General features: G+C 44.3%; 1 protein-coding gene across 3 annotated transcripts in view; it reads right to left on the reverse strand.

Annotated features, from left to right (window-relative positions):
• DLGAP1 (DLG associated protein 1) overlaps positions 1 to 23,985 on the reverse strand; it is a 325,501-nt gene that overhangs the window by 85,289 nt on the left and 216,227 nt on the right. The window lies entirely within an intron of this gene.

Raw genomic sequence — 23,985 nt, forward strand, 5'->3', positions numbered from 1 at the left:
TATATACGTGTGTGTGTTTCATATATGTATATTTTAAGCCCATGTTGGGTAGTGAGTCTGACCAGCGAGCAGCAAAGGTTTGTCAAGGAAAAATGTCAGAGACCCCAGGTCTTATAAGTCACAGATGCAAGGTCCCAGGAGGGACTTTGCAGCAGCAGTTACTCTGACAATGACAATTCAGTGTCCTGCCTCTAAAGGGCTTTGAAGAAAGCGGAACCCATGAATCAAGAACAAGATAAGGCTGTTTGCTTTGTTTCAACTTGCTGGCTGACTTCCTTCTCAGAGCCATGCCTTGAGGATGAAATCATTTTCTACCACACAGCCCCTGCAAAGACCATCAAACACAAGGCCTCACTGTCAGCTCCTTTATTTCCTCTGGGTCCAGGGTGTGTATTGACTTGGTGGAATGTCTGTGACTTGCTGTAAATTGTGTATCAAGCAAAAAACTTCCTGCAGGGAGCTGGCTTTCGGGAGGGTGAGCCTTAAATGCTGCTTCTTGCTTATAGAGACTAAAACTCAGCCTGCGGGGGCTTCTTTGGCCTCCTCCACCTTCCTCCCATCCCCGACCTAAGACCAAAAGGCAGACCGGGGCCGAGGTGCACACTGTGACAGTCCCGGCTTGGCCTACCCCTCCCCATACCTGCCCTGATTGCGCCTAGCCCATCTGTTACACAGAGAGGATGGAAGTGATTTTTGAGTCTCCCAGGATCCTAGCCACCTGTTAGGAGCTGAGTGTGTCCTCCCTCCAATTCAAACGTTGAAGCCCTCACTCTCAGGACCTCAGGATTGCAAGCCTATTTGGAGATAAGGGCTTTAAAGAGGTGATTAAGTTAAAATGAGGTAAAATGAGGATGGGCTGGAATCCAATAGGACTGGGTCCTTATAAAAAGAGAGACACCAGGGGCGTCTCACAGAGGAAGGGTGACGTGAGGATGCAGAGAGGATACAGCCGTCTGCAAGCCAACAAAAGAGGCTTCAGGAGAAACAGCCTGCCCACACCTTGACCTCAGACTTACAGGCCCCAGGACTGTGAGAAAGTACGTTTCTTTATTTCTGTTGTTTACGCCACCCGGTCTGTCGTCGTTTGTTACAGCAGCCTGAGCAAATTAACGCACCAATAGAAAGTTCACAGCCTGGAGGCTGGGACTTCAGCCCAGAAAAGTTCTGAGGGTAATCATCGGAAACTCAAAAGGCAAGAAGGCTTTGAGTAGAGTTCCTCTTGCTGCATCTTTCACAAGGGTCTGCTGGCAGGTTTGAGCCAGCGCTGGTGGCTGAGCCTGGGGTGAGCGCTAACCTGGGGTGAGGCCCAGGCAGGAGCCTGGAGGCTCCTGGCTCAGAGGGAGAGGCACCAAGGCGCTAGATTCTAGAAAGTCTGGCAAGTGTGGGGAGATTTAGTGGCTGTTTGGGGCCTGGTCTAAGAGGCACTTGGTTAACTCCCTCCCTCAGGGCTCCTACCTTCCTCCCCCTACTACCCGTCCTCCGTGCAAGATGCTTCATTACCAGGAGAGTCCGAAGGAGGGATGGCATCCTGCAAAATCCTGATAAGGTTTCGGTTTTTCTTTTGCGGGAAGGGCACTGTGATATAGGAGGGTAAGCAGCTGTCGGATGGCTGGGGTGGTGAACAGAATGAAGGCCCCTAAAGATGCCCACGTACTAATGTTCAGAATCTGTGCGTATGTTCCCCTTCCATCACAAAGGGGGATTTCAGATGTGATTAAGTTAAGGGTCTTTTTTTTTGGCCGCGCCACATGGCACGTGGGCTCTTAGTTCCCAGCCAGGGATTGAACCCGTGCCCCCTGCAGTGGGAGCGTGGAGTCTTAACCATTGGACCGCCAGGGAAGTCCCAATGGTCTTAAAGTGGAAAGATTGCTCTGGATTATTTAGGTGGGCTCAGCTGGGGTGGGCCAATGAAATCACACGGATTCTTCTAAGAGGGTTAGTCAGAGAAGAAGTGACTCGGAGCAGAGAGTGTGTGTGTGTGTGTGTGTGTGTGTGTTTTCAAGATGCTACTCTGCTGCTGTTTTTCAGGACAGAGGAAGGGGCCATGAGCCTGGAAGTGCAGGCGTCCTCTAGCAGCTGCGAAAGGTAGGAAACGGATTCTCCCCTGGAGTCTCCACAACAGAGTATGGCCCTTGCAGACCCATTTTAGACTTCTGATTTCCAAAACTGTAAGATGACTGGTGTTGTTTTAAGCCCCTAAGTGTGTGGTAAGGTTACAGCAGCGATAGGAAATCAACACAGGTGGTAAGGATGAACGTCCTTGAACAGCCGCTATCACATTTCAACATGCGGAGATACGTGCCCAGAAATGGAGTCACAAAGCTAAGGCTTCCATCAGTTAAAATGGTGGTTTTCAAAGGTGGTCCCCCAACCAGCAGTACCAGCAGCGCCGGGAACTTGTGGGTCAAGTTCTCAGCCTCCACCCAGACCCAGGATTCAGAAGCACTCGGGTGGAGCTCAGCAATCTGTGTTTTTAAAAGCCCTTCAGGGGCTTCCCTGGTGGCGCAGTGGTTGAGAGTCCGCCCGCCGATGCAGGGGACACGGGTTCGTGCTCCGGTCCGGGAAGATCCCACATGCCGTGGAGCGTCTGGGCCCGTGAGCCATGGCCGCTGAGCCTGCGCGTCCGGAGCCTGTGCTCCGCAACGGGAGAGGCCATAGCAGTGAGCGGCCCGCGTAGCGCAAAAAAAAAAAAAAAAAGCCCTTCAGGTGATTCTGATACACACTAAAGTTCACCTTCAAAATAAGTGACTGGGCTGGTTCTTCAGGAATGAAGGGTACTCGTGGACCCTCAGATGTGTGTGTGTGTTCCTAGCGAATCTACAGTTAAACTAGTTTCCTGGTGTACACTGCTTGGCTTGGAATCTGGGAATGATGGGCACAGTTATCCCTCCAATGATGGGCTCTGCAGGGAAATGTGGGAGAAGGGTGGCCTAGAATTCAGTCTCCTTAGGGCTACAGGTCCCCACCCCCTTCATAGCCTGTGCTGTGCTAAAGAGACCGGGAAGAAGGCTAGATTGTGGTTACAGAGCCCCTGCGAGATTTTGTATATTTGTCCCAGCCTGAGGTGGCCTAAGGGGTGGCTGTTTCCCTCTCTTCTTTTCCCAGCTCCTTGCCTGCCTGAGGCAATCCCAAACTGGCTAGTTGGAAAGATACTCGCTTTAGAAACGTGAGGTCGCTCCTTCCTGCCAGAGCTTACAGTTATGGAATCACGCAATGATTTTATTCCTGGGTCAGCCTCCTGTTAGCTGGGTGATCTTGGGAGCTTAATTTCTCCGAGTCTTGGTGTCCTTGTCTGTAAAGTGGGCATGCTGAAAGTACTAATCTGATAGGGTTGTTGAGAGGTTAAGTGAGATAATACAGGTAAAGGGCCCAGTGCAGGACTTGGAACAAAGTAAATGCTTAATACTACTGTGGTGAATTGTAATTAATTGTAGTTAATGTTATTAATTGCAATTAATAGCCATTATTTACACCAGCCCTGATATTAGTCTCCTATTTCCAGGCTTCATGTATATAATGGATCCAATACACAAGTTCACTTATGTAAGGGATTCAGTCCCTTTTAAGTTCTGCTAACATCTCTCCTTGAGCTTCTTCAAGGCTCTGTGAAAAGGAAAAGTCTTCCTCCCTATAAAATGAGGGCATTTCTCCTAGCTTCCCAGCTGATGGAGCTTTTCTACGCAGCCCCTGGGCCTCCAGTGGAGGGATGCTGGCTGGACGTCAGTGGGGATATTCCCACCTTCCCGCACTGCCTGTTTTCCTCCGTCTGGTCCAGTCCCACCTGGTAATTTTCCTTCCTACCCCTCAGGCCCAGCCCCATATCCCCCAGACAGCTGCCACCACATCCCTCTGCTTCAGAAGCGGAAGCAAGGGGTGTTTTAGGACCTTTCCGGGTGAGTGACAGCATTTGAGATGCAATTGATAAAACGCCAGTGCTGAGAGGAACCAGACTCTCCCCAGTCACCTCCGTGCCGCCTAAACTGAGCCTGTCGGAGCCTGTCGGATGTTTGTCTGTGCAATCCGGTCACGTCCACCTCTTCTGTGAGATGGTGGGCTGTGGTGACCTGGGTGTGAACTGTCCCTTTGGGGCAGTGGGTCTGGGACACTGCACGCGCTGGGCCACATGGGGACTGGCCGCTGTGACTGTGCCCCCGAGCTTGCGTCGGGCTCCGTGGGGGCCACTCAGGGTATCCGTCCCTGTTGACGAATGAGGTCTTATTCCAGCTCACCAGGGAGGCTGCAGGGTTTTTCCTTGGCCACCCCGTGACGACCCAGGGACAACATTCCGGGAAACCAGAAGGGCTGGGCAGGCCTCTGGACTGTCAAAGGAAACAGCTTGGCGAGGCTGGCGGCTGGTTTCTGCCGTGTCACTTTCTCTGAGCAGCAAGCACTTTGTAGCCGTTCACTTAGCACCTGAACCCCACAAACGTTAAGATGTACCTTTCTTAGAAGGGAAGGGCCATTTTTCCTTCACAGGAACAGTTCATGATAAACAGGTCACGTTAAAGACTATTTACAAGAATAGGGGAAACTAACAGAGGAAGACTACCCCACCCCCTTTTAATTCAAATTTTATCTTATTCTGTTTAAAGGGAGGGATTGGTCATAATATTACCTTATGCACCTAAGGGAACCTGTTATGGACTGAATGTCTGCACCTCCTTCCCCAGAGGCGTCATATGTTGAAGGCTCAACCCCGTTGTGTTGGTATTTGGAGATGGGGAGGTAATTAGGCTTAGATGAGGTCCAGAGGGTGGGACCCTGGTGATGGGATTAGCGCCCTTATAAGAAGAGAGGGTACTGGGGAGATGTCTCCTTCTCTCTGTCCCCTTCTCCCTCTTCACATGGAAAGGCCATGTGAGGACAGGGTGAGAAGGCAGTGTCTAGAATCCAGGAGGGGAACTTTCTCCAGACACCTACCCTGCTGACATTTTGATCTTGGACTTTCCAGCCTCCGAGACCATGAGAAAACACATGTCTGTTGTTTAAGCTTTCCAGCCTATGATATTTTGTGAGAGCATCCTGATAAGACTAAGATAGGACCTCAAGAGCAAAATAATCTAAACTCCAGGTAATAGGCCACAAAGACCCAGGTGGATTTCACTGAATGCCCCTCCCTCCTGTCCTAAAAGACAAAATACATAACGGTCCCATATAGATGGTCCCCCAGAGATGCTCTGAGAAGCAAAGTCTACCCACCACTCAGAGAACCTGCAAAAGGGAAGAACCAAAGTGATCAGCCCCTTGAATCTGCCCGGTGCCTGCCTCATAGAGCCTATGAACCGAGCAGGACCCTACGGGGCCTGCCTGGGACAGACCCCTCTCTACATCCACAGCTGTAGCTCCTCTCTGAAGTACCTAGAGAATGGTATCTGATGCACACTTCCTGAGTTGTTTTACAGATGCTAAAATGCCACCAAATGGAAGAAATTAACTACTTGATGACCATGAGCATGTAGCCCCCACACCTACTGGTGCCTAAGGATTGACACTGTTAACCATCCTGTCACCTCACCATCAACCAATCAGAGAATTGTACACAAGCTGGGATGCCCCTCCCTCATCTTGCCTTTAAAATGCTTTGCTGGGGAGTTCAGGCTTTTTGAGTACTAGCTGTCCCAAACTCCTTGTATGGCACCTTACAATAAATGTTGTACTTTCCTTCACCACCACTTGGTGTCAGTAGACTGGCTTTACTTCGGCCAAGTGGACCCAAGTTTGATTCGGTTACACCACTGCCTCTACTGCCTCGGGGCTCCTGGCAGCGACTTCTACCAGGCTTTGCCTCTCCCTTCACGGAAATCTTTACAGTACATGCCTAATGATTTTGTGACAGTCAAATCTTACGTAAAGACTTGGGCACATGCCACCTACTAGTTTTGGTGGCCAAGACCTACATGCAGTTGTGCTGACATTTTTGATCATCACACCCTGTTTGAGGTTGCATGTGTGTTTGGGGGGTGAGTGAGTCACAGTGGTGAGGAGAGACCATCTTCAGGTCAAGCATGTTGCCCTGGAGATGCTCGGCATCTGCACAGTTCCCCAAGGTAGCGCCACTTAAAACACTGCCCCCAACAGAAAACAGTCAGAGGCTGAATTAGCGATTCTTTTCAGGAGATTAGATTTGGGGCAATTTCAAGCATTCGTAATAGAAAATAGTTTGCTTTAAGGCAGTTAAACTAAAAGCATACATTTTAATTCTGAGGGACAGAAAGTCAGTTAGGGCTTGCCTAGGTTTGGGGTCAGAAGGTGGAGAGTGACTAATTGGGGTGATGGAAATGTTCCAAACTTAGATTGTGGGTGATGGTTGCACAACTCTGTGAATATCCTAAAAAAACAGAAAACAAAAAAAAGGACACTAATTATATACTTTAAATGGGTGCATTTCATGGTATGTGAATTCAATTTTGAAAGCTGTCAGACGTTTAATTCTGAAACAATGTCATGGTCTCATAAAAATAGCCCTAATATTTTATTAGTGTTAGTAATTATTTTTGGAACCAAATTTTTCTGGTGTGTGATTACTAAGTCTTTAGGTTACATATGCTCTTGAGAAGAACAGATTAAAGAAGTTTAAAAAAAAAAAAAAAAAAAAAAAAAAAAAGGGGGCTTCCGTGGTGGCGCAGTGGTTGAGAGCCCGCCTGCCGATGCAGGGGACATGGGTTCGTGCCCCGGTCCGGGAAGATCCCACATGCCGCGGAGCGGCTGGGCCCGTGAGCCATGGCCGCTGAGCCTGCGCGTCCGGAGGCTGTGCGCCACAACGGGAGAGGCCACAGCAGTGAGAGGCCCGTGTACCGCAAAAAAAAAAAAAAAAAGTTATAAGGCATCAGAGCTCAGGGAAGACACTGACCAGATCCCAAGCATTGGTCAATCTTCCCCTACGCTCCTCCCTCCAGCACTGACCCATGGGGTAGAAGGTGCCACTGGAGTACGTGTGTTTCCTCATACCCTATCTCTACAGTCCTTCCTCTATACTCTATAGCCCTAAACGTCATCCTGTTGATTCTCCAACAGGAGGGCATATCAGAATCCTAGGGGGTTGGGGGAGGGATGTGGTGGGGGATTGTTTTTGTAATTTGAAAAAGCATAGTTTGCCTTGTAATAGAATATTTTGTTAATTATTCTCTCTCTGTGTATATAATATTCTTAAAGAATAATTACAAAATGAACATCATGTAACCACCATCTAGACCAAGATATAGAATGCTGGCAGCACCCCAGAAGCACCCAGTTCACACCCCCTGTACGTCTTTTCCCCTTTATAAAGCTCTGCCCATCGCAGAAGTAACACTTTTTCTAATCTCCTAGTCATTTACAAATAGTTTTTTTCCCCACAGATCCTCTAAAGTGTATCTTTTATTTCTTTACACATGGCATGTATATCTGTATTGTAACAATTCTAATCTAACATCTTAATCCTCAGAGGGTCTGTTCTCTTCTTGCTATGATGCCCTGTTTCCTTGTGTGCTTGGTTATTTTTAAAGTCACTTAAAGTCATTTATTAAAAAAATAAATTTATTTGTGTTTATTTTTGGCTGTGTTGGGTCTTTGTTGCTGCACACGGGCTTTCTCTAGTTGTGGCGAGCAGGGGCTACTCTTCATTGCGGTTCGTGGGCTTCTCACTGCGGTGGCTTCTCTTGTTGCGGAGCACGGGTTCTAGGTGCGCGGGCTTCTGCAGTTGTGGCTCGCGGGCTCAGTAGTTGTAGCTCGCGGGCTCTAGAGCACAGGCTCAGTAGTTGTGGTGCACGGGCTTAGTTGCTCCGCGGCATGTGGGATCTTCCCAGACCAGGGATCGAACCCGTGTCCCCTGCATTGGCAGGCGGATTCTTAAGCACTGCACCAACAGGGAAGCCCCGTTTGGTTATTTTTGACAGTGAACAGATCACTTTCCTTGGAGAATTATTTTGGAAAGCTATTTGTGGCCTCGGGAAATATTCCTTTTTCTGTAGAGGATTATCATTTGAACTATTCATGGATTGAGGGTGTTTGAACCGCTCAGTTGATGTGAATTTGGGCCAAGGGCATGAGAGAAGTATATATATGGTTACAACTTCTCATGAATGGATAATCCCTTGCCTTCTACCACCACAGGAGTTTTTTGTGCATGTGTATTTTGTTTCGTTTGGAGCTGGGGTTGGGAAGTGTCTCATGTGGAGATGGTTACATTCTGATTCATCCTTACCTATAGGGTATAAGCTTTTGGGGGTGCATGTTGTATGGAATAGGGTTTTCCTGTTAGATTTCTCCTTGGGCAGGCTCTGGACGTTAATGTCTGTCTGCTTCTTCCTACTATAGGGGACCATCAAAACCTGGATTTATGATCAACCTGATTCAGCAAATGCCCTCAGGGCAGGAGCACCTTTACTGTTTTGGTTACCTCTTCCACTTTCTGCTTTCCAGTAACTCCTTACTAACTCGTTAGATCTTTGATGTTTTTAAGAATATATATGTATGCTTATATATATGTGTGCGTGCGTGCATACGTGTATATATCCTGTCATATCACTAGAAGTGAAACCCTATCAGAACATAATTTTAAATTTGGAAAATGAAATATCTATTGGTTTGTATATTACAGTGACAGAAAGTAAAACCTAACCATATCTTTTTGGCCGGAGGATGTTACTGTGAAGGACTCTCAGTGTGATTGGGGTGGTGGAGCAGGGGGAAGACAGGGGTGAGGCAGGGAAGGGGGATGCTTTGCATATTTCCCTTAGGAGAATCTATCAGCCTTTCAGAGTGTAAGGAGGTTGCTTACGCCAGGGTGTATATATATACCTATAGGATATCAAAAGGGGGTATGGATTTTTTTTAAAGTTTAGAAACACAGTTCGTAACGGTATTCAACCCTGTTTTCTAAAACTTCATTGAAATTGCAATTCTACAAATTTTGCAGTGAAGAGGTTCTTTTACATCTTGGGTCATTGACTCCTTAGATTATCTGTTGAAAGCTATAGACACTCTTCTCCAGAAATAATTCACATATGCACACATGTACAAAGTGTGATTTTAATTTCAGATGGTTGTAGGGACTCTCTAAAGTTCATTCATTGACCCAGATTAAGAACTTCATCTTGCAGTTGGCTATTTGTTAACAATTTTCTTATGTTCAATCCAACTCTTTTTTGCTTAATGGAACCCCCTTACGTTTGATTCTAACGTTCAAAAATAAAGAAGTTGGCAATATCCAATTTGTAACCCCGCATTCCCCTTCCTCATAGGTATGTTTACATAGTCATCAATTCCATGAATCCAATCTCCTCCATCTCATGGATTGCCTTGATCTTGACAGGCCTTCCCTAATAATTACAGGCTTCTCTGTCTCCAGTCAAAACCTACACTGTCCTCTGAGTTATCTTTTTCTGCGGTACGCGGGCCACTCACTGTTGTGGCCTCTCCCGTTGTGGAGCACAGGCTCCGGATGCCATGGCTCACGGGCCCAGCCGCTCCGCGGCATGTGGGATCCTCCCGGACCGGGGCACGAACCCGTGTCTCCTGCATCGGCAGGCGAACTCTCAACCACTGCGCCACCAGGGAAGCCCTCTGAGTTATCTTTTGAAGAGGCAAACTTGATCACTGTATTCCCTGCCTGAAAGGTCTTCAGTGACTCTTCCCTTCCTAAAGGATGATGCCCAAACCCCTTGTTGGGATTCTTATAACTTAACCCTTTCTCTTCTGCTTCTTCCTCTTCTCTCCCTAGACAGCATTGGCTCCTTTTTCAAATATAATATAATTGACATATTTCCTGCTCTTTGACTTGACACACACTGTTCCTCTGCCTGTAATTTCCACCCTCCCTTTCTTTACCTGGCAAACTCCTACTCATCTTTCACATGTCCTGTCTGCTATCACCTCTTCTGTGAAAACTTCCTGAATTATCCACACTGTCCCTGTGCCCTCTTAGCCCGTAGACGATGCCTCACACACCTCTCATCCCTGCACTGTGATTATGGATTTCTGTCTTCCCAAGACATCAGACCCCCTGTCTTGACCCTCTCTAACCCTGTACCTCCACAGTACTTGGCTCAGTAGAATTTAAAAAAAATTATAGTTTTACACATCTTAAACCAGTTCATATGTCTTTCTAAGGAAACTGATCTTTCTCTAAGAACAAAACTGGACTCTCAGACAAAGGACCTCAGAATGAGCCTGATTACCTAATGGGCAGCTGGGGTACCCTGTCCTTATTGTTACTGTTTTGTAATTTTGCGTGTATATGTTTATGGATATTTGTAGGGATAGTTAAGAAGCAAGAAAGAGGCAAAGGCTAATCAAGGAATTTCACTTCCTAATTTTAAGTGCCACGCTCTGGTAAAATAAAATGAATGAACCGCAGATTCTAGAAAGGTCTCTGTCTAGGTCTTTCCTCTTGTCTGCCTGTAGAAATATACTCAGTTTATTGGGTAGAGGGTAGCCACACTTTGTTTCCGGGGCCACTTTCCTGTATCTGTGATTTTGATGACGCTTTTAAAAATGTTTTCTAGTTCTTTCAAGAATATATTAATATAGTAGAGTTTTGGTAAGGACCAATTCCAAATATGGTAGGTAGAAAGCCTGCCACTTGACCCTTCCATCATGCTAGCACTTTAATATTTTCTATTCAGAAATCAACTGGTATTTCACTATCAATTCTAGGTTTTTTGTTTGTTTTTCTTCTGGGCAGCTTTTTTTTTTTTTTCTTTCATCTCCCGATCTCATACTTTCATATTCTTCTTTCAGTTACATTAATGTGTATTTCACTGCTTTGAATGTCATCTTGTTAATGGAATAATTTTATACTTTATAAAGGTCACAATGACTTGTCTGTTAATCTTACGTTTTTAAGAGTAGGGACATTTAAAGAATAATATTAAGCCCCTGAGGTGTTGTATATTTGCTGTTTTTAACAGAAACATTTGATTCCATCAGTCCTTGATACCTTCAGTCTCTGAGTTCTATTTTATCTGGAGAACAGCTCTAAATGAGCCTGTTTGTAGCATAAAGTTCACCAAGGTCCTAAAGTTGTCACATCCATTTATGGTATCAAAGTGGATATCAGATGGGCCTCGATGGTTGTATAATAAGTCTCATTTTGTTCAGTCTATTTTATCTGACCGTTTTCCATGATAAGGCCACAAGAACTCAAAAAAACTAACCTTCGGTTTCCTGATAGAGCTTTCTACACCCATTGGTTTTGAATAGAAAAGTCCCCCCATGGCCTGAGCGCTCTCGGCTGCGGCCAGAGGATCCCATACAAAAGCAAGGAAGAGCATGAATGTGCTGCTTTGTGAAGACAGCACAAGGTCATGGGCTGTCACAGGACTAGAATTTTGTATGAATTTTGTAAAGCGGCCCCTTTGCTTAAAATCTGCCCACAGATGTGATGCCTGTAGAGCCAGCTTGGCATATAGTATCTACCGTAGAGACCCTGAATATAAGAAATACAATGTATCATTTGACTGACTCCCACTATTGCTATTCATAGACTTGCTTTTTAAAAAATTTATTTATTTTTGGCTGTATCAGGTCTTAGTTGTGGTACGCGGGATCTTTGTTGCGGTACGTGGGATCTTTTGCTGTGGCGCTCGGACTTCTCTCTAGTTGTGGTGTGTGCATTTTCCCTCTCTCTAGTTGTGGTGCATGGGTTCCAGAGCGCGTGGGCTCTGTAGTGGGTGGCACGTGGGCTCTTGGTGAGGTGCGCGAGCTCAGTAGTTGCAGCTCGTGTGCTTAGTTGCCCCGCGGCATATGGGATCTTAGTTCCCTGACCAGGGATCGAACCTGTGTCCCCTGCATTGTAAGGTGGATTCTTTACCACTGGACTACCAGGGAAGTCCCCTAGACTTGTCTTTTAAATTGACTAGATTAATGAGATAGGTTCACGATTTTTTTTTTTTTGTATCTCTCACAGCTCTTATGATAGTGTCTTTCAGGCAATAGGTGCTTAATATGTATTTGCTGGGAAAAAAAAAAGATATAGAGCAAGAGAAACAGGGTAACTTGGCATGAAGTCCTGCTGAAGGCCCGCTCTGGGCTAAGAGCCAGGCCGCCTTGTTTGCAAAGCCACGGGCTCTTACCCCAAACCTCACACTGAAATCCTTGATTTCTGGGCCAAGCAATGCAGTATGGCCCACTCCCAGGATCAAAACCAGAATTCTTTGTAACGTGTGGTAATAGAATGTGATCTTCAAAAGCAGTTCAAAGCATCCAGGAAAGTCAGGACGTGCCATGGCAGGAAACAGAGCAGTGAGCCCTTGGACTTGGGGCTGAAATGAATCCTCGCTTGAACAAGTATTGGAAACTGACAAAGTTCCCACACAGAGAACCCAGCACATGGAGAGGTGGGTTAGTCAGCCCCCAGTCGTGGTCCCTGTACTACATTCTCCACTGAGGACACAGCAGTGATGGAAACCGAACATATGTCCACACCTGTGTTCTTCCTATACTGCGTGTGTAAATTAAAGACCTTTCCTAGCTGGAGAATTGTTCTCACCTCCTTTATTCCTAGTAGGACTACTGTTATTTTTACTACAGCCATCATCGTTTATCGAGTGCATATGATGTGACATACGCGGTTCCACGAACTTATCATGGATTATACAACTTAATCATTAACTATTATTGTCATTCCAACTTTTAGTGAGGCAAGAGAGGTCCAGAGAAGTTAATTAACTTGCCCACAGTCACACAGCTAATAAGCAGGAAAGCCAGGATTCAAACCTAGGCAGTCAGACTCTAGAACTGAACTCTGAACAACTATGCTATAGGGAAACATATCCTTCATGAAGGTAGCAAACAAGATGGCACGGATGTTCTGAAAAAGTAAGACAATGTATTTATAGATATACTACTGAGTATATATACATATATATTTTTACTAATTATAAATAACAAATGTATTAATAAGTAATGATTAATGTATATTACCAAGTATTCTAGGGGCAGTTATTCCATAAAAATAAGACAATACATATATATATATATATACGTATATACACATACACTGTCCTCTGTGGTATCAACAGTAGACTGATTTTCTATACATAGCAATATATTCATGATAACAAATATTTATATTTCACTCTAGATTCAGAAGTACTTTCAGTCCCTCACCCCACTTAACCCCACAGCAATCCCATAAGGGCACAGAACAGGTGTTACAATGATTATGTCCTGTGAGGCACCAGGCCTCAGCTTATGAGCCTTTCAAGAGGATATACAATATTTGAGTCTTGAAAAAACTTACTGGCACTAAACCACGGATTAAAAAATCGCAAAATCAAAACTAATAAAAATTTAATTGAATGTTATAAACTAACATTATGTTAGCATCACTAATTGTTAAACTTACCATTCACAAAATTCCATTACATTTGAAAATACTTTCATACATACTAAATATGTATGATTACCAAGGAATCATAGCTAATCATAAACTGAATGAGTTTTACATACTTAATCGTAGATTAAAAAATGATACAAATTCTTTAAAAGATTTTTAAAGAAGACAAATTTATCTAAAGGGGATGTTGGGAGACCCCTGGTGGCCTAGTGGTTAGGATTCTAGGCTTTCACTGCCGTGGCCTGCGTTCAGTCCACACCGGGGAACTGAGATCTCTCAAGCTGTGCAGCTTGGCCAAAAAAACCAACCAACCAACCGACCAACCAAACAAACAAAAACAAAAAAACCCAACAACAAACCACAAAACAACCACCAAAAACAGGGGATGTGGATCATTGTGGTATATTTTAAATGATATAGGGTGAATTTTCTAAAGGAGCCTGTGAGGTTCCATGCAGGTCCAGGACAAGATTTGCCTAAGGCAAAAGCCAAGTGCACGGGTGAAACACACAGCTTCACCTCCAGGGTACAGGGCTGCGTGCTCAGTGTTCTCTGAGAGCTGTTTCCACTAGCACCTAGACCCCCGTCCTCAGTGGGATCACGGTCTTGGAGGATGTTCACTTACATGTGTCCCATTCTAAGGATCCCAGCCGCTCCCTCCTGCCATCTGGCGAGATGGTGCCTGGGAGCGGCCGCATCTGATTCCTGGAGGCGTCGGCCGGGATCTGTCTGCCCTGGGTGGGGTTCAGTACACCTGCAGATAAACTGCTTCCGCTTTGCCTTCGGTATGTCTTTTGCTGGGGCATCTTTCTGATCCCCAGGCAGAGTTCCTAGGCTGACTTCTATGTTCATGTAACTCGTTTAATCTACTCCTACTACTCCATTTTTATTATATGAAATTGTAACGATCCGTTTCCATAGATGCCACATTTTCTAGATAGGAGAACTACGTCTGGTTCATCTGTCTTTCCTCACAGCCTCATATGAGACATGGCATAATGCAGGCATTTAATAACTTTATTAATTTGGTCTTAATAGGTTAAGAACAATAAAGTAATAAAATATGTTTGGAAATAAAGTCTTTCTGTGCCAGCTGCCATAGGCCTCAAGCAGGCTGAATTCTTCCCCTCAATATGCCTTATAAATATAATATTCTACAAGCGCTGGGATATTGAAAAGGCTAGTATGTTCTAAATCATTCTAGGGTGATATTTTTTAAAGTGTTCTATTTTTAATTTGAGGAACATTTACTGGAGTAATGTTATTCCAAAGCAATATGAAAACAAAACAAAAATGCTCCAAACTTAAACCACGTTAACCACCGGATGAAGAACGGAAAACAGTGGAGTAAATGATATTTGGAGATATGCTGATCATTTTTCCTAAGTACCATGTAATTTTTTTTTTTTTTTTTGCGGTACGTGGGCCTCTCACTGTTGTGGCCTCTCCCATTGCGGAGCACAGGCTCCGGACGTGCAGGCTCAGCGGCCATGGCTCATGGGCCCAGCTGTTCCACGGCAATGTGGGATCTTCCCAGACCGGGGCACTAACCCGCGTCCCCTGCATCGGCAGGTGGGCTCTCAACCACTGAGCCACCAGGGAAGCCCTACCATGTGATTTTGATTGTGTCTAACTTTGGTTAGATTTCCATTAGGTTACATGCAATAAAATTCTATTCAATTTAGTAAAAAATCCAAATTCATAATTAGGTACACGATCATTACTCTTAAAAACTTATGAAATAACGTCAAGCAAAAGTAGAAGCATTGGTTTTGAGAATTCAGTTTTTGAGCCAATGCAATAAAAATAAAGGCAGTAACAAAACAATATATATAAACATCTACAATATATTGAATACCTATGTGCCAAACACTTTACTAGGTACTTCAACAGGAGCTCCTTTTATTTAGGCCTCTTAATCATCTGGATTGCTCAGTACTTTTAAGCCCATTTTATAGATGAGGAAAGTGTGATTCAGAGAGAGTGACTTGCTTCAGATTACAGCACAGTCAAGGAGTTATGGGGACAAAGTTTGAACCTAGGAATGTCCTTTATACTGTCCTCCAATAGAATGTGTTCCAAACTTAGTGTTAGGAGTTTACACTTGAGGAGGCCATCTATAAAATCAACCATGGTATACAGAAGGCTTAAAAGGAAATTAAACTTGCCTCTGCATCTCTTGACAGGCATGTGTTCAAGAAAAACTGTACTCAAGAGAGCTGTATCCGTTAGCTTTCTGTTTCCACCTAAGCATACATGTTGGTTAAAACTAGGAAACACCTGAAAATCCATACATACCTCCAAAACATTTCAGATCCATAAAGCTCTTGGGACTGGTGTCTGATTTTGCATTTCACTGACGTATTACTGTAAAAATGCTTTGGCTTTTTCCTCAGTGAAACCAAACTAAAGTCATAATGTGTATTCTTCCAACTTAAAGCATTAATGGCTTCAACCAAACAGTTGTATATACAGCTGTGGCAATATTTAGATAGGTAAGCATCTTAGTTGAACACCAAATGCACACAGGGTCAACATCAAGTTGATCTCACAGTTAATTTTAATGGATGTGATGGGTAATTTAAGAGGGTGTGATTTTTCAGCTTCATGCTCCAAACCAAAGCCTTAAGTGATTTCAGCAGTTGTCTAAATTATGGTGTGTCCCAAAATTAATAGTAAGGTCAGACCACGATTTTAGATTGAAAATGTAAAGGCCATTTTCTAAATTTGGAACCAAAATACTAGAAGTGGCTTTAAAATCACTATTGAATTGACTTCAAAGACTGCAAATGAGACCACTGTCCTTAAAAGCTGCCTTCTTAATGCAGCATAATAGAGTTGGCTATTTTTTTATGTAAGAGCTTTGTGTACACTGAAAACTTCCAGAAGATTGCTAAAAATAGTCAACACATAAGCGCTGAAACTTACTCTCTTAAAAAACAAAGAGAAAAGCCAGGAAATAAATCAGTGACTTAAACTGGCAGATTTTCCTTTACAGCTTGCCTTTGATTTATAAATTTCTATTTCCTGCCCCAGGGAGGGTGGTGAAGGCTATGCTTTGGTGCTTTGGAAGCAAACTGTCTTCTGAGTTATGCTAATCTCTTGCTAGGTGCTCAAGCCTGCTTATTCAGCACAGACTTTATTAGTTTTTGGCTATAGATGTAAAGATTTATAGAAGGCTGCTCTTTGGATGGCTATGGTTGTTGTCTCTTTAGTTTTCTTTATTCAAAAACTTCCATATTTTTGGTTAGTGTTGACAAACGGCGCACTCAGGAACACTGTGACCTTATAAACTAGTTCATAAGAAAACATTATTAATATTGATAAAAATCAGTGTTTACCTAACACTTTGTTTGTTGGACCAGCTGAAACCTTTCCTCTCCTCCCCACCCCCACCCAGGACTGGATGAGCAGGTAGGGGAATGATCCCATCTGATGGGAACACCTCCAGGTGGGGTTGCGATTGGACCCCAGCCCTGTTCACTTGGGCACGGAGCTCCCGTGAGGTGATCAAGGAGCTGTATTCCCATCTGAGGAGCTGCTTCCCTCAAAACTCTCTCAAAGCAGAGAAGCAAAGGTTTATTCTGGTTGTTTTCTATGGCTTTGCCCAAAATGACACTTTCAGCAGCATGCCGTCATATACTCCAGTGGAAGTGATCACTTGTTGGCTAGATCTTTGGACCCTGGAGAGAGGGAGGGCTGCAGGGCAGCTTGGGAAGTCAGCAGAGAGAGGGAAAGGTAGAGAAGAGAACAAGAGCTTAGAAGCACCTACTGTATACCATACACTAGGTTAAGTCCTTTACATACATCAGCTTGTTTTAGTCTTTTCAGCTGCCCCAGGCAATAGAGATCTCCATCCTATTGGATAACTAGGCAAGTAGTTACTTGCCAAAACCATCCAGTTAGTTGTTGGCCTTCTGTTGCCTGAAGGGCCGTCTACTTTGCTTTCTGTGACACAGCAGAAACAGAAGTACAGCTGGAATAGAGGAGGAGGGAGAGGGCAGGAGAGAAGGAGAAAAAGGAAAACAACACAAAACAAAAAGGTGACTGTGAGAAAGTTCTGAAATGCTTCCGCTGGTTATTCGAGGTGAACTCTTCCCAAGGTGAGGGTCATCCCAACAAAGACTGCGATTTAGGCAAAATTCAACTTCCATTTTATGGGTCACATGAATCTATCTCTGCCATTTCAGGAGGGTCCTAGTTTTTGGAAGCTACTTGGTAAATTCTCAGCTCAGTACTCATTCTTCCCAGAGACATTGTTATTTAATAGTACAATTTCACCCAAAGTATAGCAATGCTCTGCAAAATACATTTGAGGAGAGAACCCTGACTGCTCAGTACGGTTGATCCAGAGTCCAGGTTAGCCCTGCAGGCAGAGGGTCTGGCTGTCTTTGCAGAAACAACTTTCTTGAGGCTTGATTTCAGTTTCTACAGTATTCTGTTTTTAGATCCCTGACACACTGCCCCCCTTCACTCTGGTTGAACGGGGAGGGATTCTTTCCCTGGAGGCAGCCCTTGCTTGTCTCTGTAGCTCTCTGACTTGAAGGTCTGTAAAGATGTTTTGCTTTGATTTCCAGTAATAAACATACTGAATCTTTATCCTAAATTTATTACTAGAAAGAGGTCCAATCAGCTATCTATTTGTTAATGGATCTACCACAGTCTAACCTGATGTATTGAGTATATGGCTTTGCTCAGAAAAAGAAAGATACAATGACAAGAACAAAATTCATCTGGGGGGGGAATTATATCAATACATTTGGAATATTTTTAAAATGTTAAATTCATTTGGTGTTGCTACGGACTTAATATTTATGTCCCCCCAAAATTCATGTGTTGAAATCTTAACCACCAAGGTATTAAAAGGTTGGGTCTTGGGAGGTGAATAGGTCATAAGGGAGGAGCCCTTGTGAATGGGATTAGTGCCCTTATGAAAGGGACACAAAAGAGCTCCCTAGTCAGCTGTCTGCAACCCAGTAGGGGGCCCTCACCAGACAAGGAACCTGCCAGGGACTTGATCTTGGACTTTCAGGCTCCAGAACTGTGTGAGAGAAATTTCTGTTGTTTAAACCACCCAATCTATGGTAATTTGTTATAGCAGTCCAAACAGACTGAGACTGGGGCATTTTTGGAAACACTGCATGTCATATTATGGAAAACAGAATTACTTAAGCAAAAGTATCTCTTTCCTCAACACACATGAAAGGTCAGATCAACGCTTCATAACTGAAAAGCAGCTCTATGTTTACAGATTTACAATACAGACATGAAGCTGTGGGTGTTGTGAATTTTGAAAATGGGAACAAAGATTGAGTCACGTTTTTCCTTATTTTATTTTTACCTATTCTTGAGGAGTCATTCCATTCACTGGGTCTGAGGTCTTGAGGCCCCAGAGAACATCACCTTGGATGTGACAACAGTCCTAAGTGCCCTGCTCTGTGGGGTTTATGGTACACGAGTCATGACCACGAAGAAAGACACTTTCAAAATATCTAGTGGTGACCGTTTTGTAATGTATAGAGATATTGAATCATGATGTGTACCAGGAACTAACATTGTGTTGTAGGTCAATTATACTCCAAAAACAAACAAACTCAAAGAAAAAGAAATCAGATTTGTGGTTATCAGAGGTGGGGCGGTGGTGGTAGGGTAGGGGGTAGGGGGTGGGGAGTGGGGATGGGGGGTTAGGAGGGGGGAATTGGATGAAGGTGATGAAAAGGTACAAACTTGCAGTTATAAGATAAATAAGTACTAAGGATGTTAGGTACAACATGATAAATATAATGAACACAGCTGTATGTTATACATGAAAGTTATTAAGAGTAAATCCTAAAAGTTCTCATCACAAGGAAAATTTTTTTTATTTTCTAACTATGAGATGACGGATGTTCATTAACTTACTATGATGATCATTTCATGATGTACGTAAATCAAATCCTTACGCTGTCCACCGTAAGCTTATACAGTGCCGTATGTCAATTATATCTCAACACTGGAAGAAAAAAATTATCTAAATAAAATGAGGTGACAAGAAGAAAAAAGAAAAACAAAAGCTCCACAAGCCCAGCAGAGCTTTTGTTCATGAAATCGAAGCTGTTCATTGAGACACGGGATTCACAATCAAAACGTTACCTCTGGTGTTAACTGGAAACCCAGCCTTCCCTCTAAAGGCACCATCGACAGTGGGGGCTTGGGTCACCATCTCGCCTCTTAGATTTCTTCCTAGAGGCTCATCTGTTCCCATTTTGAAAGACATGGAACTTTTCCAAAGAAACCAAACTTCATTCCCTCATAGAGGCTTTCAGAAGAATTTGACAACATTTTGAAATTTCGGATTGTCACCTACCTACAAGGGATAAACAAGTCGCCTTTGAGGCAAGTCACCTCACAAAGTGCACCTGGTTATCAGTTGCACAGGCCTGTCCTCAGCCTCCAGGCTTGCAGCCTCCCAGCCCCACGTGAGCTGGGAGTCAGATAAGGAGCTTCTGTCTGGGGCTGGACCCTCTCTCCCCCGCTCTCTCCGTGGAAAGATGCCTGCAGGATGTCAGGGCAATTCTAACTCAGGCATGACTCAGTGCTTCCATGACCTCCCTTCTCATTTTGCTTGGACAGGCTGGTACGTTGGTCCTACTTGTGGAAATATGTACCTCTTCCTCCTCCAATTTCAAGAGGGAATATCCCTTTTAAGAGGAATATTTAGAAGATTCTGTCATGGAATTCTTGCTATCGCCCCAAATATTTCTCCTTCTCCCCAGTTAGCTGTCTGGATGTTTCTCTCTTACCCCAGTTTTCTTTTCTTTTCTTTTCTTTTTTTTTTTTTTGGCCGCATGTCTTGTGGGATCTTAGTCCCCTGACCAGGGATCAAACCCGGGCCCTCGGCAGTGAGCGCAGAGTCCTAACCACTGCACAGCCAGGGAATTCCCCCCAATTTTCTGAGTTTGAGGTTATCAATCTGAAATTAGAGTCCAGAACTCATCAGTGTTATCAACAAAACTTTGCAATTATTTCTTTCAAACCTAAATTTTTTCCTGTTCAAATATCTTTTCTTCATCGCAAAAGAAAGTATTGATGTGTGTTTCTCTTTCACCGTAATTTTAAGTCTTTAAAATGTGAAAGGCCCATTCACTTTTAACCTTACCATTCCCGTGATATAAATAGCTTTTTCCTTTCTGCTGATTTTAGAAGCTTACATGAAGCTGCAAAATACTGAAGGGGGCAGCCCTGCTTCAGAAAAAGAGAACGGACAGACCTGCGTAACAGCAATACTCAGTAGGAAGTAGCACATGGAATCTTTGTTGACGTTCTCTTATGATTTGACAATTGTTTTTCCTTAAAAAGAAGAGAAAAAGAAAAGGATAACCTACCTAAAACCTTAGTGCCATTCTCAGAGTTCTAGGATAATCCAGAACAGAGTCATTTTTAAAGAAAGGGAAATCGGTTTCATTTCTGGCAGTGGATGCCCTCCACTGATCTGCATGTTTCTTGCCTTCATAAGCTGTAGAAGCCGCCTTGAGTCCATTCCGCAGATGGAAAATAGCCAGTAAAGAGCTAAGCATTCACATAGCACCACCATCTGAGGTTTGATTTCGAATCGAGACAACAGTGTCCAATGTACCTCCCACAAAGCATGCTTGTTAAACTCTCCCCTTCCAGATGCACGGAGAGCGCATGCGTGGAACACCCCCTCCACTCAACAACAGCGCCCCGGGGGGCCCCCTGGACACACAGGTTCTAACACAGCTACAACACGGCATGCTCCCAAGCCTTCAAGCTACTACAGCCTGCAGCCAAGAAGCTGCCAAAAAGATGCTCAAGCAGCAGTCGAAATAGTCCTGACCTCTGGTACCCACGGCCGCTCCCTGTGAGCCCCAGGAACTCAGAGAGACGAGGATGCTCCCGAAAAAGCCCCAGACAGTCATTCTGCCCCCTGCCCTTCTTCTTCCTCGCTCTTCTTTTTCTCTGAAGACCATAAACCTGTTTGGGGGGTTCAGATGCAACCAGGAGTAACCGTAGTTATGAGCAAAATGATGACGGGGCCGTTGTTCTAGCAGAACGATAGTTTTTAAGTTATGTTCTCTTGGCTTTCTGGCTTTTTTAAAAATGTGTTTTTCCATCCTTTTGTTGTAAGTGGAATACTGTGCTTAGGCCAAGCAGGAAATATTAAAAGCTCTGACTTCAAAGCCATTCCTTGATAACACATCCAAACAGCCTAGTGTGGACCCACTGTTATCTGGAATTCTACAGATAATTAACCGAAACACGGCTTGACTTGCCACTGGGAGTTTCCACAGGCAAAGTCATCCTCATGGTTCTGCTTGCTCTCGTTGCTGTGTCTTCTGTTTTGTTAGCCAGGGTGAGGTTTGGGTCATCTCTCAATAAAATTCCGTGTTTCTGCGCAGAGGAACCTTGAATTCCTGCTTGGCCTTGCAGGGGCCTGACACGTGCACTGTGCCCTCCCTCGTTCCTTGAGGGACATCGTTTAGCTCCTCTCTTGACCCCGAAATGCCACTGCCTGCACCATCTCCTGGTCCCTTCCTTACTTGAGAGAGCAGCGCACTTTCTGCCATGAATGTCAGAATTATTGTCTTTTTAATGTGTTTTGCAAAATATGATGGTACTAAATCCACTAAAAGGACAGAGCCCCCCCCGCTTTGGATGTGCCAGCCCCGTGGGGACATTCCCGAGTCCCTCTCTCATCTCCCAACCTGCCAACTCCAGCCCACCCAGTCCCTTTGCTTGAGTCTAGCAGGTGGTCTCACCACTCCAACACCCTTGGCATTTTCCCGCTCTCCACCTCCAGGCGTTGCCCATTCGTGAAGCCACGTCTCTTCTGAAATTTGAAAACTCACCTTAAAGCCCACCACCTCTTCCAAGGAGCTTCCCCTGATTAAGTGGGGATGAAGAACCCTCCAATGCATGACTGACAAATCCCCAATAAGCGAGAACACACACACACACCCCCCACAACAAATAGACACTCACAAAGAGAGAAAATGACACATTCCCTACTTGCGAAATGTAGGCTCCTCTGAGGGAAAGATGGTCGATTTTATACCAATAACTAGTAAGTCATTTCAAACAATGAGGTGTTTTTAACATCATTTTGGGGGTTACTCAGTGAAACGCGGCTGTGTCTTCTTTCCCCCACCGACCCTCCTTTTTCTTTAAATCCCTCATTTTCTTCTCAGTTTCTCGAATGCACAATTCTACGGGACTGCCCAGTGTGGGTGACATGGGTGACACTCAAGGAACCTGGTTCTTGCAATACCTCCTGGGTGGTACCTCGTGTTTGGAGACTGGCAAATGCCCTAACCACTTAATTTTCTCATCAGGAAGCTATAATGACTCCATGCCTGCAGACATCCTGGGCAAACATGTCTGCTACATTGGGATAAGGGACCAAAACCCTCTAGAAAAGGTCCTACAGAAAGAAGGGGGGAAGGGTTCCTGACAAGACTCAAGGTCCAGCCTCCAATAAGGATGCTGCAGAGGGAAGGGCTCTCTAAGGAACTGGGCCCGAGACCATCCCATCAGGGACAGAACCAAACACATTTGCTCTCGTCAATGCTGCTTCTGGGGTCAGTGTTAAGGCCACTCATGGGGGCGCTGAGAGACGTGTGGCATAAAGGGACCAGGACGAGGAGAAACACAGATGGAATGGCGGTAGCTGGCAATTAGAACATGGCTTCAGACACCACGGCCACAGAAGCGGTGTAGCTACAAAGCCACGCGGTGCAACCTCGAAGCAAAACGTTATTGATTTTGTGGTTGTAAAAACGTACCTTCAACTGCAGAACTCAGTTTTATGACACCTTGAATAAAAACAAAAAGTGGCAGTTATAGAATGGATCCAAATTACCTTTGCCAGGCTTCTCACAATACATACATGCTTCAGAACTGGATTTTGTTTTTTCCTGGCTTTTTGAGAATTCAAGTAAACAGATATCAACTTCAAAAACGAAGTAATTTTCAGTCGTTGATTAAACCTCCTGAGTGTCTTCATCTCCCCACTAGTACCATTTGGGAGCGTTTTTCACTTAAATAAGGGATCTGACGTGTGTTTGGATGAAACAAAGGCCGAGTCTCAATAGTCTGAACGACTATGTCTGTAGATAAATCATGCTGGATGATGGATTGATTAAAACTTCACTAAAAAAGACACCAAGGTCTAATATTTCCTACTTAAATTGTGTTTAGAGATCATTTGCTACGTGTTGGGACAGGGTTTCTGTTGAAATACATAATAGGTGGTTAAAAATCATGGTGTGATATGGCAACTTCCTTTTCTGGGTGATTGGACCTGAGGCCATTTCTGGTCTCCTGGGTTCACTGTTCCCATCCCCTGCAGGTCAGTGGAGGGGCCGAGCTTGTCAAATTTTTCACGAAACAAATAGACACTACCCTTGATTGGATATTCATGTACCTTTTTGGTGAATTGAAAGGTGAAAATACTAAACTAAATTAGACCTGGTCCAATAGTTTGATTCTGAAAGTTTTTTTTTTTATAAGTCATAATTATAAATAAACAATATTTCCCAAACCCTATGTGACAGCCATGATACCTTAGGGCTGAAAAAACAAAGTCTACAGTTTCATTGGGTTGAAATTCTGGTTCTCTTGCAAACAGGAGGAGTCTTAAAGGAAAAATGGAAACCAAACCCTTTTTC

Source organism: Phocoena sinus, chromosome 14, assembly GCF_008692025.1.
Source record: "Phocoena sinus isolate mPhoSin1 chromosome 14, mPhoSin1.pri, whole genome shotgun sequence".
Lineage (NCBI taxonomy): Eukaryota > Metazoa > Chordata > Mammalia > Artiodactyla > Phocoenidae > Phocoena > Phocoena sinus.